Here is a 15892-nt window from a genome sequence, read left to right as displayed (position 1 = left end):
ACACAGGGGCCCCATGATCCCCTATTTCCCGGGGGCCACAAGAGTTGTCAGTCCACCCCTGGTCTTTACTTGTCCTTGCAAGTCGCGCCAGAAGCCGTAGCAGCGTGAAAGCAAAAGGTTACAAACTTTGTGTCCAGCGATGAAATCCCCGCTTTCATTTTTCCTGGTCCAGGCCGTAGAATGAGATCTGATTGGTTGCTGCCCTGACTTTTCCTGCGCTCTGGCTTTGAATCCGCGATGCCCGCTAGTATAGCAGTGCGTTGGGGTCACAGCCGCCATGCAGTTTGTGCGTTTTGTGCGTTCCTCTCGTCTATCATCCTGCTCGCCGCTTCTCTGTTACGTCTTTTTTTTTTTTTTTCCCTCTCTCGCTGGAATTTCTCCCACTCGCTCTGTTCTCCCACATCCTCTCGGGTGCTGATGCTGCCTCTGTCGCAGCCACGCATCCCTGCCGCCTCCTCGGCGAAGCTCCGGCCTGCAGCATCCTCCACATTCCTGCCAGGATCCTCTCCTGCTGACTGCGCCCCAAAGCCGGGCTGCTGCCTGGAGAAGCAGTTTTCCCTCCACAATAATTGTCTTGTTATCCAGCGACTGGTTAATCCGCGTGTCTGGCGGCTCGCTGGCGGCTCGGCGTGGGAGGAAAGAGGTCATCTTCCTTTACAGTGATGCATGATTGCAGTGGATCTATTTCTGGATGTATTGGTGGGTATATTGCTTTCCTAGATATTCCAGAGCCGCGCAGGGGGGGGGGGCATCGGATCGTTGGCGGGCCTCGTGTGTTCGGATTGGCAATCTCTGTGCAGTTTAAAGGGAATCTACGGGGGGAGGAGGGGGGGGTTAAAGTTTATCGATCTGCGTGATGTAAGTCATCTGATGTATGGGGAACCTTGTTTCTGTACCTGGGGGGGGTATCTGTCTGATGATTGCATATGCAAACCTTCCTTCCTGTTTATGGGGATGCAAAATGCTTCTGCTTTCGGTGCAAGTTATTCCAAAGGCCGCGTCACACTATCTGTTGCAAGAAGTTGCAAGCGACAAGATCGCGGAAAATAGGCAGCACAGCGGCTGAATGGTTAGCACTTCCGCCTGGCAGTACTCGGGTCGTTGGTTCGAATCCCAACCATGGCACCACCTGCCTGGAGTTTGCATGTTCTCCCTGTGCCTGTGTGGGTTTCCTCCGGGTACTCCGGTTTCCTCCCACACTCCAAAGACATGCTGGTAGATGAATTGGCTCCTGTCTAAATCATCCCTAGTATGTGTATGTATGAATGGGAGTTGGGGACCTTAGATTGTACGCCCCTTGAGGGTTGGGGACCTTAGATTGTACGCCCCTTGAGGGTTGGGGATCTTAGATTGTACGCCCCTTGAGGGTTGGGGACCTTAGATTGTACGCCCCTTGAGGGTTAGGGACCTTAGATTGTAGTGCAGGGACTGTACTATATATATATATATATGTGTGTGTGTGTATATATATATATATACAGTGGGGATGGAAAGTTTGGGCACCCCAGCTAAAAATGTGTATTAATGTGCATAAAGAAGCCAAGGAAAGATGGAAAAATCTCCAAAAGGCATCAAATTACAGATTAGACATTCTTATAATATGTCAACAAAAGTTAGATTTTATTTCCTTCATTTACACTTTCAAAATAACAGAAAACAAAAAAATGGCGTCTGCAAAAGTTTGGGCCCCCCCTGCAGAGTTAATATCTTGTACTGCCCCCTTTGGCAAGTATCACAGCTTGTAAACACTTTTTGTAGCCAGCCAAGAGTCTTTCAATTCTTGTTTGAGGTATCTTTGCCCATTCTTCCTTACAAAAGTCTTCCAGTTCTTTGAGATTTCTGGGCTGTCTGTCACGCACGGCTCTTTTAAGGTCTATCCATAGATTTTCAATGATGTTGAGGTCAGGAGATTGTGAAGGCCATGGCAAAACCTTCAGTTTACGCCTCTTGATGTAATCCCCCGTGGATTTCGAGGTGTGTTTAGGATCATTATCCATTTGTAGAAGCCATCCTCTCTTTACCTTCAGCTTTTTCACAGATGGCATCAAGTTACCATCCAAAATTTGCTGAAATTTTATTGAATCCATTTTTCCTTCTACTCGTGAGATGTTCCCTGTGCCACTGGCTGCAACACAACCCCAAAGCATGATTGATCCAACCCCATGCTTCACAGTTGGACAGAGGTTCTTTTCATTCAATTCTGTGCCCCTTCTTCTCCAAACGTACCTTTGCTCATTCCGGCCAAAAAGTTCAATTTTAACCTCATCGGTCCACAGAACTTGTTTCCAAAATGCATCAGGCTTGTCTATATGTTCATTTGCAAAGTTCAAACAATGATTTTTGTGGTGAGGACGTAGAAGAGGTTTTCTTCTGATGACTCTTCCATGAAGACCATATTTGTACAAGTATCTCTTTATAGTGGAATAGTGACCACAACTCCAGTGTCTGCCAGATCTTTCTGGAGGGATCGTGCAGTCAAACGTGGGTTTTGAATTGTTTTTCTCACAATCCTGCGAGCTGTTCTGTCTGATATTTTTCTTGGTCTTCCAGATCTTGCTTTAACTTCCACTGTTCCTGATGACTGCAATTTCTTAATTACATTCCGAACAGAGGATATTGACATCTGAAAACGCTTTGATATCTTCTTATAGCCTTCTGCAGCTTTGTGAGCGTCAACTATTTTCAGTTTCAGTTTTCTAGACAACTGCTTAGAAGAACCCATGGTGCTGATTGTTGGGGCAAGGTCAGATGAGTCTGGGCATTTAAAACCTTTGAGATTGACATCACCTGGTCTTCCCAGACGATGATTGAGAACAATCCATGACACTGGCAGGTCTCAGCTTGGCAAAGGGGGCAGTGCATGCTATAAATTCTGCAGGGGGGGGCCCAAACTTTTGCAGACGCCATTTTTTTGTTTTCTGTTATTTTGAAAGTGTAAATGATGGAAATAAAATCTAACTTTTGTTGACATATTATAAGAATGTCTAATCTGTAATTTGATGCCTTTTGGAGATTTTTCCATCTTTCCTTGGCTTCTTTATGCACATTAATACAAAGTTTTAGCTGGGCTGCCCAAACTTTCCATCCCCACTGTATATATATATATATATGTGTGTGTGTGTGTGTGTGTATATGTGTGTGTGTGTGTGTGTGTATATATGTATATATATGTGTGTGTGTGTATATATGTATATATATGTGTGTGTGTGTGTATATATATATATCCTTTTGTGATTATTGAGGGATATATTTTGTATGAATGTTTTGTGTCTGCAGTTCAGCTTTTAAAGCCTGCAGTAGGGCTGCCCTGCAAGGGTTAATAGCTTGTTTGGTCAGGTGGACAGGAGAAGCCATTTTACTTACCTGTACCTCTGATCCCTGGCAGATGGTGCTCCCCCATGCTTCAGTGGTGGACTGTCCCATGGTGTCATCACGCCCAGTGCAGGGCTATGGCCCCCGTATTGGTTTTGATGTCAGGACATTAGACTGCTGGAGCTTTGGAGAGGTGTAGCGGCAGGGACTGGTCTACCTGTGGGGAGGATCAGGTAACTAAATCTTCTTCACCAACCCCAAAACACCCCCCCCCCCCCATACTTACCTTTTCAGCGCTCCCCTGCTGCTGTTTCTTCCCTCACAGGTGCCACAAAATACCCGGCACTTCTGGTAATGGGGAGGGGGGGGTAGGTGACCAGCCTAGGTGGGGCTCCGCACCCATATGATTTTGGGGGGACTTTATTGCTCCCTGTGAGTTCCAGCCTCAACCGACCAGCCAGGGGCAACTATAATGGAGGAAGAATCAGTGGGGGTATGTGAGTAAAACTCGATCAGGGGGTCAGCTTTGAAGAGAACCTGTCCCTTTGCCCTGGATAGCGATCTGGAAGCTGCCATTGGTGACTTGTTTTTAAAGGTGTAAGCTCCAGGACCATCGGGGAGCCCTTGCGTGGCACCCTGCTAGTTGGCGTAGGCTGCTGGGCCACATTTAGCTGCACTGTAATCAGGGGCACGGGGGGGCTGATGAATTGGGGCTGCTCAGGATTTCTCCGGCTGCTGCTCTGCTACTTTCCCCTGTATTCTAGAGATTTCTAGGACATGGTGGGAGGGCAGAGGCTGCAGTCTGAATATTTATAGGAATTCAGCCTATCCCTGGGGGGGGGGGGTGCCCAGAAGGTGGGGAAAAGCTCATAAATGTCCTGAAGCCGGAGCAACAGCGTGCTGACGAAGACCCCTGTTGAGGGGCTTTGCTCCCCCTGGGTGAAAGCCATGGAAGGAAGCCAGCCTGAGGACACTGAAGTTGTAGCTAGGGTATACTGGGGGGGCCTTCCCAAGAATCCAGAGGTTCAGGAGAGAGACTCCCAGGATAGAGATGGTGGGAAGCTGTGGGGGAGAGTCCAAGTGTGAGTCTACATCTCCATCACTAGGGAGAGCCTGAAGGGATATCGGCATGAGACCATTGATGATCCTGGTGGGCTGAGTGAGTACAGGACCCCAGTGCTGCAAGGGTGGCAATGAGATACTTGGGACCATAAGTGAAGTACAGGTCACAGGCAGCTGGAGGTTCTTTGAGACGTTGCTGGGAGAGTGCGGCCGGAGGTGGCTCCGTGCAAGCCGGGCAGTTGCGGAATACAGCCGGGAGTTGTGCAGATCAGCCGTATGTTTAGCCATTCTCATGTTCTTAACCTCCTCAGTCCCAGGCCACAGAAAGATGGCTACAGCGCGGCGCTCTCGTCCTGGGAGGGCTTCCATGGACGTCCTCTCGAAATGATCCTGTCACGCGTCTCCTGGGACACGGTCTGTGACCGCTGCGTCCTTTTGTACACCGCCAATCGCAGGTCGAGGTGAAGGGCCGATCGCAGGTCGGGGTGAAGGGCCGATCGCAGGTCGAGGTGAAGGGCCGATCGCAGGTCGAGGTGAAGGGCCGATCGCAGGTCGAGGTGAAGGGCCGATCGCAGGTCGAGGTGAAGGGCCGATCGCAGGTCGAGGTGAAGGGCCGATCGCAGGTCGGGGTGAAGGGCCGGTCGCAGGTCGGGGTGAAGGGCCGGTCGCAGGTCGGGGTGAAGGGCCGGTCGCAGGTCGAGGTGAAGGGCCGGTCGCAGGTCGGGGTGAAGGGCCGGTCGCAGGTCGGGGTGAAGGGCCGATCGCAGGTCGGGGTGAAGGGCCGATCGCAGGTCGGGGTGAAGGGCCGATCGCAGGTCGGGGTGAAGGGCCGATCGCAGGTCGGGGTGAAGGGCCGATCGCAGGTCGGGGTGAAGGGCCGATCGCAGGTCGGGGTGAAGGGCCGATCGCAGGTCGGGGTGAAGGGCCGATCGCAGGTCGGGGTGAAGGGCCGATCGCAGGTCGGGGTGAAGGGCCGATCGCAGGTCGAGGTGAAGGGCCGATCACAGCTGATCACATGTAAACAAAATGTTTGGTTATTGGCATTTCCTTTCCTCACCGCTGTCAGTGTGTGAGGGAAGGAGAGCTGATAATCAGCAAGGCTGACAGGGCACTGATCATCTGTGCAGCCCAGTTAATGCTCATTGGTGCTGCCTCATTGGTGCCTCCTCGCCAGTGCCCATCAGTGCCGCCTTGCCACTGCCCATCAGAGCAGCCTCATCAGTGCCACCTTGCCAGTGCCCATCAGTGCCGCCTTGCCAGTGCCTATCAGTGCAGCCTCGTCAGTGCCTCCTTGCCAGTGCCCATCAGAGCAGCCTCGTCAGTGCCGCCTTGCCAGTGCCCATCAGTGCACCCTTGTTAGTGCCGCCTTGCCAGTGCCTATCAGTGCAGCCTCGTCAGTGCCGCCTTGCCAGTGCCCATCAGAGCAGCCTCGTCAGTGCATGCTTGTCAGTGCCCGTCAGAGCAGCCTCGTCAGTGCATGCTTGTCAGTGCCGCCTTGCCAGTGCCCATCAGTGCAGCCTCACCAGTGCCCATCAGAGCAGCCTTGTCAGTGAATGCTTGTCAGTGCAGCCTCACCAGTGCCCATCAGTGAAAAAGAAAAATTACTAATTGCAAAATTTTATAACCGGAACTAAGAAAACGACCCCCCCCCCAATTTTTTGGTCTTATTTTCATTTATTTGCCAAACCAAAAAAGACGCAACAAAAGTGAACTGTCTCCAAAGAGGATGCTAAAAATGTCATTCGGGTACAGTGTTGCATGACCGGGTACAGTGTTGCATGACCGCGTCAGTACGACTGAAAACTGACCTGGGCAGGATGGGGGTGTAAGTTCCCGGTATTGAAGTAGTTCCAGTTCCGGGTTATACCATTCTTCCTCTCCCTTCTCCAATAAAAACAAAAAGAAAACCCTAGGATGATTCTTGAACCAGAGGAAGATTGCCGAAAATGCTGTGTGCCTGGCTGTGTGTCCCCTAAGGAGGGGAACAGCCCCATATTCACCAGCCCTAGGGGGCGCCCTTCACCTGTTATCCTCTTTTCTTCTCCAGGCTCATAGGTCCCCTTTATTCACACCTAGAGGTGCCAGGACTCAGGATGGTTCCATTGACCTTTTATAATGGAATCCCATGAAATGAGAGGCGGTTCCCCTAAATCCCTCGCAATCCCGGAAGAATGGGATCAGATTTGAGGTTTTAATTCTGGTCGCAGCCGAGAATCGATATCCAGATGAGCGCGGTTACACATGACCGGCGTTCTCCTTCCATAATGATCGGGGGGATGAGTATGACATACAATATGCATCATGTGAGTAGCCCGGAGGTGTGCTAGTTCTGTCCCTTGTTGTTAGCTGTGCGTGTCGTGCCGCAGAAAGTGCCCTTGGATTTTCCAGAACATTTCAGCGATAGGGAGCGTGTGAGCGTTTCCTTACCCCGCCGTCCAGATCCGTGTATTCCCGCAGATCTGTATGGGAAGTGTGACCTAGATGTGTGACTGACTGTACTATTCCCCAGAAGAGGACCGGCCTCACCTGGGCTGTAATCCATGCACACTTCCCAAATGTACACTCACCCCGGGGCGGGGACGCATGCTTTGCATTTGTGATGCGTTTGCGTTTTTTGTTTGCCAATAAGAAAGTATTGACTTTGATGCCACTTTGAGCCTCACACTGAATGCGGCTTTGAAATCGATCTACTTCACTAGAATTAGCACGACTTCAAAGTCGGCGGTCAGTGCGATTTTATGTTCGGCTTGCCTGACATCTGTGCGAATTCCTGCGCACATGTCTTTGCAAGTCGCATAGGAAATCGCCAAAAATATTGAACCATTTTACAAAATTTCTGAGTGTCACCAATTTGAATGGTTCCATAGGCACAAAAAGGGTGTGATTGGTCATGCGGTTTTTGAACTGACTAATCGCATTGGTGTGAACAGGGGCTGATGCCACTTCAATGCGACTTATGATGGTGTGACTTTGATGCAACTTTACACTCTTTGGCACTCAAGTCACATCCAAGTCTCACCCATCCAGCGTCTCACCCATCCAGCGTCTCACCCATCCAGCGTCTCACCCATCCAGCGTCTCACCCATCCAGCGTCTCACCCATCCAGCGTCTCACCCATCCAGCGTCTCACCCATCCAGAGTCTCACCCATCCAGAGTCTCACCCATCCAGAGTCTCACCCATCCAGCGTCTCACCCATCCAGCGTCTCACCCATCCAGCGTCTCACCCATCCAGCGTCTCACCCATCCAGCGTCTCACCCATCCAGCGTCTCACCCATCCAGCGTCTCACCCATCCAGCGTCTCACCCATCCAGCGTCTCACCCATCCAGCGTCTCACCCATCCAGCGTCTCACCCATCCAGCGTCTCACCCATCCAGCGTCTCACCCATCCAGCGTCTCACCCATCCAGCGTCTCACCCATCCAGCGTCTCACCCATCCAGCGTCTCACCCATCCAGCGTCTCACCCATCCAGCGTCTCACCCATCCAGCGTCTCACCCATCCAGCGTCTCACCCATCCAGCGTCTCACCCATCCAGCGTCTCACCCATCCAGCGTCTCACCCATCCAGCGTCTCACCCATCCAGCGTCTCACCCATCCAGCGTCTCACCCATCCAGCGTCTCACCCATCCAGAGTCTCACCCATCCAGAGTCTCACCCATCCAGAGTCTCACCCATCCAGAGTCTCACCCATCCAGAGTCTCACCCATCCAGAGTCTCACCCCAGGCCCATCCAAGTCAACACTTTACTATCCGCAAAACAAATCACAAAGCACATCAAAAACATGGTGAAACGTGTTAAACGTGTTCAAAAATGCAAAACACACCAGAAAAACGCATCAAATGCAGCACGCAGTGGTGTGAATCTAGCCTTGTGCGAGGGCCTAGTTTACCCGCACAGGGATTCCCGGGTGCACAGGCTGTCCCATTCATTTCATTTGGAATGCCGCAGCACCCTGAATGCACACTGACTGCATGGATGCTAAATTGGAAGCAGCAGCTATGTCTGTGCAGCTGCTGCATCCCAACTGACATGAATGGGACTGGCTGCATGGAACACATGTGCATCCCCATACGGGGGAAACATAGTGCCGGCATACGCTGTGCTTTGCCTGTGTGAATGAGCTGTTGCATGTGGCTAGTGGCGATCACTGTAGTAGCGGTGCCTATTACAGTGATTTCCAGCTTCCGATGATAGACTTCGGTGCAAAACCGCGTCCCGTTTGACTTTGGTGCAAAACCGCGTCCCGTTTGACTTTGGTGCAAAACCGCGTCCCGTTTGACTTTGGTGCAAAACCGCGTCCCGTTTGACTTTGGTGCAAAACCGCGTCCCGTTTGACTTTGGTGCAAAACCGCGTCCCGTTTGACTTTGGTGCAAAACCGCGTCCCGTTTGACTTTGGTGCAAAACCGCGTCCCGTTTGACTTTGGTGCAAAACCGCGTCCCGTTTGACTTTGGTGCAAAACCGCGTCCCGTTTGACTTTGGTGCAAAACCGCGTCCCGTTTGACTTTGGTGCAAAACCTCGTCCCGTTTGACTTTTGTGCAAAACCGCATCCCGTTTGACTTTGGTGCAAAACCGCGTCCCGTTTGACTTTGGTGCAAAACCGCGTCCCGTTTGACTTTGGTGCAAAACCGCGTCCCGTTTGACTTTGGTGCAAAACCGCGTCCCGTTTGACTTTGGTACAAAATCGCGTCCCGTTTGACTTTGGTACAAAAACGCGCCCCCCTAGCGAAGTCGGTACAAAAACGCGCCCCCCTAGCGAAGTCGGTGCAAAAATGCGCCCCCCTAGCGAAGTCGGTGCAAAAAAACGCCCCCAAGGGATGTTAACATGCTGTCATCAGAGCAGTGCAGCGTCAACATATGACTGGTGTGGCGGTGATCAGGGACACTGATTGATGACCGTATGTAAAAATAAATAAAAACATTTAATTAATTTGTAAAAAAATATATATTTTTGTAATTTATGTTAATTTTAAAATTTTTTTTTTTTTTTTTTTTTTTTACTTACTGTGACCAGTACAGTGTTTCCAAAATGACTCTAGGTAAGAGATTTTTTTTTTTTTACCGGGCCAGCCTGATACAAGGATTGGTCATCCGCTGTGTGTGGTGGACAGAGTGGGTGACCGATTGAGCAGCAGCGCAGCCACTAGAGCTCAGTAGGCGTGCGCTGGGATTTTTTTTTCTTTTTTCTTTTTTTACTTTTTCTTTTTTTTTTACTATGGAATTTATCTGAGCAAAATGATGTTGAGTTGCATTTGTCAGTAACTCAGAATTTGCTTTTACTTAAAACAATCGATAACGTTTCCATTTTTGTATTTCATCTGTGTGGGGATGTATCCAGTCCGGACACAATTGCAATCGCTGCGGTTTTCTTCTAAGTTGTAATGATTTTGTTTTTTTTATTCTTGTAAAGTCCCCATAAATATTGACTATTTTTAAACAGAAGCTTTCAAATACATTTAGAATATTTATGATATTGGCTTCAAATAAAAGATTACAGCAACGGTGAAATATTCTGTTTGGTCAGGAAGATTTTGTGTGCAGTTCCACATCATTGCCAGCAGAGGTCAGCGCCTGCTTGTCTGGTTTTTGGCTCGGATTGTCCTGTATGGGGGGCTCTTTGGGCTGCAGAGAAATCATTCGTTGCCGATGGTCCTGTATGGGGGGCTCTTTGGGCTGCAGAGAAATCATTCGTTGCCGATGGCCGCCTTCAAAAGAGGACAAGCTTGGAATATTGTTTATATAATACTTGACTGCAGAGCTGGACAGATCCCTTGAATTGGTCACCACGACACTGAAAAAGTTAGTGTTCCTAACCCCCCAGCAGTACAGTCTGTAGGTGCAGCAAAGCATGCTGGTTATACTCACTGTGGGACCTAAGGGGTTAATCCTCTGCATTGTGTAAAAAGGCCATTTGATCCTGTCTTCTCTGTTCCTCTTCTTGTTCTAATGTCCACGTCTTATCTCCCGATAAGACAGACTGAACCGTAGCCATTCTGCACATGCTTGCACAAGGTGTTTTTTTTTTTTTTTGCTTGGGAGAGTGCATGTGATCAGCACTGTCCAGACAGAGGTCAGGGGTTCTGCATCCTCCTAGAGTAGAAAGAAAACTCCTCCTACAAGCTTTAACCATTGCTTTGCTGGACACTGATAGAAGTCACAAGACTGCTATATACTGCTGATGAGAAAAGGGATGTAGCAGTTTATATGTATTAAATAATTGCATTTCCATGTTGTGTGTCCTGTGGGAGAGCAGATTCCTGAAGCTGACTGTTTTCTTTTCTTTGCAGATGTTCAGCATCTCTGACCTGAGCGGCCATATAGGAGAGAGGCATGAAAGTGAGTAAACGATCGTCCTGCAACATCAGAAGGTCAAATTATATTAAAGTGCTTAAATCCTCCCTCCAGCCTCCCCTTCATTGTTGCACAGGTGTACCGACTCCTCCCCTTCATTGTTGCACAGGTGTACAGACTCCTCCCCTTCATTGTTGCACCGGTGTACCAGCTCCTCCCCTTCATTGTTGCACAGGTGTACCGGCTCCTCCCCTTCATTGTTGCACAGGTGTACCGGCTCCTCCCCTTCATTGTTGCACAGGTGTACCGGCTCCTCCCCTTCAGTCTTGCACCGGTGTACCGGTTCCTCCCCTCCAGTCTTGCACAGGTGTACCGGCTCCTCCCCTCCATTGTTGCACAGGTGTACCGGCTCCTCCCCTCCATTGTTGCACAGGTGTACCGGCTCCTCCCCTCCATTGTTGCACAGGTGTACCGGCTCCTCCCCTTCATTGTTGCACAGGTGTACCGGCTCCTCCCCTTCAGTCTTGCATCGGTGTACCGGTTCCTCCCCTCCAGTCTTGCACAGGTGTACCGGCTCCTCCCCTCCATTGTTGCACAGGTGTACCGGCTCCTCCCCTTCATTGTTGCACAGGTGTACCGGCTCCTCCCCTTCATTGTTGCACAGGTGTACCGGCTCCTCCCCTTCATTGTTGCACAGGTGTACCGGCTCCTCCCCTTCATTGTTGCACAGGTGTACCGGCTCCTCCCCTTCATTGTTGCACAGGTGTACCGGCTCCTCCCCTTCATTGTTGCACAGGTGTACCGGCTCCTCCCCTTCATTGTTGCACAGGTGTACCGGCTCCTCCCCTTCATTGTTGCACAGGTGTACCGGCTCCTCCCCTTCATTGTTGCACAGGTGTACCGGCTCCTCCCCTTCATTGTTGCACAGGTGTACCGGCTCCTCCCCTTCAGTCTTGCACAGGTGTACCAGCTCCTCCCCTTCAGTCTTGCACAGGTGTACCGGCTCCTCCCCTCCAGTCTTGCACAGGTGTACCGGCTCCTCCCCTCCAGTCTTGCACAGGTGTACCGGCTCCTCCCCTCCAGTCTTGCACAGGTGTACCGGCTCCTCTCCTGGACTGAAATGGATTCCTCTGATCTCACCGCACACTGTGAGCTTCTCACAATGTTCATTAGAAGCTGCAGCAAGTCAGAGCTCCGCCTCATTTCCTGAGGACGCCCAGCATCATATCCTCCCCAGCCTGACTGTCCCTGGTCTGCCCCCTTCATTCATTGGATTTCAGTTCTGTCAATCATGGCGGTGCAACATCCCATGTGGGGGGGTTACTTAGGGTGGTCTGCAGCCTGACTTGGAACACCGTCTCCTCCAGACTGACACCCACCCATCAAGCCTTTTTGATATTTGCATAACTCTTCCCAAGAATCATACCCCTGCTTACATCGGGGCTGAGGACTCTTAAGTGGAGTAATGAGGTGTGATGTTTTCAGGAAGCTGTGTAAAGCACCCTGCCAGCCCCTCCCACCAGCCATGATCTGCCTGCATTGCATAGAGTAGCACAGAGACCAAGTGATCGTGTCACTTGGCCTGAAGCAAGATATGGAATGAGAACAGAATTTTTTTTTTTTTCAATTTCAGTAATATGCTGATGAGGGAGGACAGCTACCCGGTCACTCTATAGAAAAGTGTCCCCCACTGAACAGCAGTGCCCCGCCTCGCCCAAACATTTCACTCAAAGCTGGACAGTAAGCTCACAGCGGAGTGGTGCTGATCAACACTTGTCTCACTTCCTGCAGGTTTTTCAGAAAATCAAGATTTCATTATGGCGTAGAAACATCGGACGTTTCCGGAAGAGCGGCAGAGAGCGGGAACGGAGCCCAGCAGGTGAGGTAAATACTTCAATTATGTCCATCTATGAATTTAAATGTGCCCTCTGCTCGCCCCGTGCCCTCTGCTCGCCCCATGCACGCCCCGTGCCCTCTGCACGCCCCGGGCCCCCTGCTCGCCCCGGGCCCCCTGCTCGCCCCGGGCCCCCTGCTCGCCCCGGGCCCCCTGCTCGCCCCGGGCCCCCTGCTCGCCCCGGGCCCCCTGCTCGCCCCGGGCCCCCTGCTAGCCCCGCGCCCTCTGCGCTCTCCGCTTGTTGGCGTCAGTAGGAGGAATAGTTCCTTGTATTGGTGTCAGTGGCAATTATTATGGCCAATTGGTGTGAGTGGGAGGAATAGTGCCCCATCATTGGTGTCAGTGGGAGGAATAGTGCCCCATCATTGGTGTCAGTGGGAGGAATAGTGCCCCATCATTGGTGTCAGTGGGAGGAATAGTGCCCCATCATTGGTATCAGTGGGTGGAATAGTGCCCCATCATTGGTGTCAGGGGGAGGAATAGTGCTTCATCATTGGTGTCAGTGAGAGGAATAGTGCCCCATCATTGGTGTCAGTGGGAGGAATAGTGCCCCATCATTGGTGTCAGTGGGAGGAATAGTGCCCCATCATTGGTGTCAGTGAGAGGAATAGTGCCCCATCATTGGTGTCAGCGAGAGGAATCGTGCCCTGTTGTTGGTGTCATTGGGGATAAAAGTGCCCCACTGTTGGTGTCAGTGGATGAAATGGTGAATAGAATAATGCTCCATCATTGGTGTCAGTGGTAGTAGTTATGGCCAATTGTTGGTGTGAGTGGAAGGAATAGTTCCTCATATAAGTGGGAGAAATATTGCCCCGAGGGCTAGATAAAGGCAAGCAAAGGGCCACATCTGGCCCCGGGCTGCAGTTTGGAGACCACTGCTGTAAACTGATGAACTGTAAAGGCTTTTAAATGGTCTCCTATGGAGATTTTTGGGCGCCGTTGTTTTTTACGATGTCACAGGCGCATGCAATGTTTAAGACTTGCCATATTTGGTATCTATTTACTTGACGCAAACTCGGCATGTTTGGTATCTATTTACTTGACGCAAACTCATCTTTTATATTTTGCAATTAAAAATGGTTGTTATAGTTTGCTTTTGCACTAAAATTAACATGATTATATTTTTTTTCCCTGAAAATTTGCATTTAATAAACAGTTGCGCAAATATGCGACATTAAAAATTTGCAGCTATCATCTTTTTATTCTACAGGGCCCTCTGCCTTCAGGAAATATGATGTTCTGGGTGGTTTAAGGCATTTTAATAACAAAAATGAAAATGATTACATAATTAAAATGAAAACATTTGCCGTAGAGCCGAGCTGGTTAAAGGGCCGGCTCCTTGTTTCAGAAAGGTTCAACAAATACAACATGGAAATGTGCGTGTAATATAAAGATGTACCACGTGGGGTTTTTGGGGGTTTTTTTTGCTGTTTTTATTTTTTTTTTGCCTTGACATACACTTAGACTTGGAATAAAATTGCTGTGGGATTTACAATGTAACTATACAAAGGATCTGAGCAATCATACGGCACATTGGTGATGTCATTTAGAATCGGCGTAATTCTCCTGTAATCCTTTTTTGTGACATGTAACTATACCTCTGTTTTTTTGTTTTTTTTTATATGCGTATATATTTTAGGCTTTTAGGATGTATTACCTTGCTGTATGAGACTCCCATTCCCTGAAGCTGCAATAACTTCGCCTGGGGAGTCTTTATCTTTGCTTTCTCACCCTTTGTTCTTTTTCTTTTTATCGGGGTTGTATTTACTTTATCCTCTGTGTGAAGAGAGCCAATCGTCAGGCAGCCGGTAACCCAAAACCCTTCCCCCTTCGTATGTGCCATCCACAAAACCTTTGTCGCCATTAGGGCTCGTTCACACTTGCTTTGCTGAGTGCTCTTCAGAGAGCGTTTGACAGGCGGCGAGGAAGAGGTTGTATTGTCTCCTCTCTGCCTTCTTTACCACCCCCCCTAAATCCTGGATTGGCGCGCTGCACAACTGCATACAGCGCTGAACGTTTGCAGAGCGGCCCCATTCACTTGAATAGGTCGCACTCAGTGGGCGTGTGATGGTGTATAATTCCTGCGGAAGTGAAGCACCGTGGCTGAAGCAGCTAAAGGGGGAGCGGTTCAGTAAAAACACAGCTCAGCCTCAAGGTTTTACTGCCTCTCAGCTTCTAATGTGAATGAACCTTTGGGGATTTCCTGTGAGAGTCCTTCTGGCAGTAACTAAGCCTCAGGACTGTCCATAATTTTAAAGGGTGCCTCGGGACTGTCCGTCATTTTAAAGGGTGCCCCGGGACTGTCCATTATTTTAAAGGGTGCCTCAAGATTGTCCATCATTTTAAAGGGTGCCTCGGGACTGTCCATCGCTTTAAAGGGTGCCTCGGGACTGTCCATCGTTTTAAAGGGTGCCTCGGGACTGTCCATAATTGAAAGGGTGCCTCGGGACTGTCCATAATTGAAAGGGTGCCTCGGGACTGTCCATAATTTAAAGGGTGCCTCGGGACTGTCCATAATTTAAAGGGTGCCTCGAGACTGTCCATAATTTTAAAGGGTGCCTCGGGACTGTCCATAATTTTAAAGGGTGCCTCGGGACTGTCCATAATTTTAAAGGGTGCCTCGGGACTGTCCATAATTTTAAAGGGTGCCTCGGGACTGTCCATAATTTTAAAGGGTGCCTCGGGACTGTCCATCATTTTAAAGGGTGCCTCGGGACTGTCCATAATTTAAAGGGTGCCTCGGGACTGTCCATAATTTTAAAGGGTGCCTCGGGACTGTCCATAATTTTAAAGGGTGCCTCGGGACTGTCCATAATTTTAAAGGGTGCCTCGGGACTGTCCATAATTTTAAAGGGTGCCTCGGGACTGTCCATCATTTTAAAGGGTGCCTCGGGACTGTCCATCATTTTAAAGGGTGCCTCGGGACTGTCCATCATTTTAAAGGGTGCCTCGGGACTGTCCATCATTTTAAAGGGTGCCTCGGGACTGTCCATAATTTTAAAGGGTGCCTCGGGACTGTCCATAATTTTAAAGGGTGCCTCGGGACTGTCCATAATTTTAAAGGGTGCCTCGGGACTGTCCATAATTTTAAAGGGTGCCTCGGGACTGTCCATAATTTTAAAGGGTGCCTCGGGACTGTCCATCGTTTTAAAGGGTGCCTCGGGACTGTCCATCGTTTTAAAGGGTGCCTCGAGACTGTCCATCATTTTAAAGGGTGCCTCGGGACTGTCCACGATTTTAGAATGTGCCTTGACTGAAAAAAGCTAGAGAAACCCTGTTCTAGATGATTAAAATGAACAGCAGAATAATCGATCACATTACGCAATCT

The 15892-nt window shown here is 49.9% G+C and overlaps 1 long non-coding RNA gene across 1 annotated transcript in view; it reads left to right on the top strand.

Annotated features, from left to right (window-relative positions):
- The first annotated feature begins 404 nt into the window (after positions 1 to 404).
- The window catches only part of LOC149436279 (uncharacterized), a 23406-nt gene continuing 7918 nt past the window's right edge, over positions 405 to 15892 (top strand). The window contains exons 1-3 of the long non-coding RNA XR_016308319.1: positions 405 to 699; positions 10667 to 10715; positions 12462 to 12554. This is a non-coding gene — a long non-coding RNA (uncharacterized LOC149436279). The remainder of the gene's footprint in view (positions 700 to 10666; positions 10716 to 12461; positions 12555 to 15892) is intronic.

Source organism: Staurois parvus, unplaced genomic scaffold, assembly GCF_062004578.1.
Source record: "Staurois parvus isolate SC_StPar_1 unplaced genomic scaffold, SC_StPar_1.0 ptg001382l, whole genome shotgun sequence".
Classification (NCBI taxonomy): domain Eukaryota; kingdom Metazoa; phylum Chordata; class Amphibia; order Anura; family Ranidae; genus Staurois; species Staurois parvus.
This window is presented reverse-complemented; position numbering and strand designations above follow the sequence as displayed.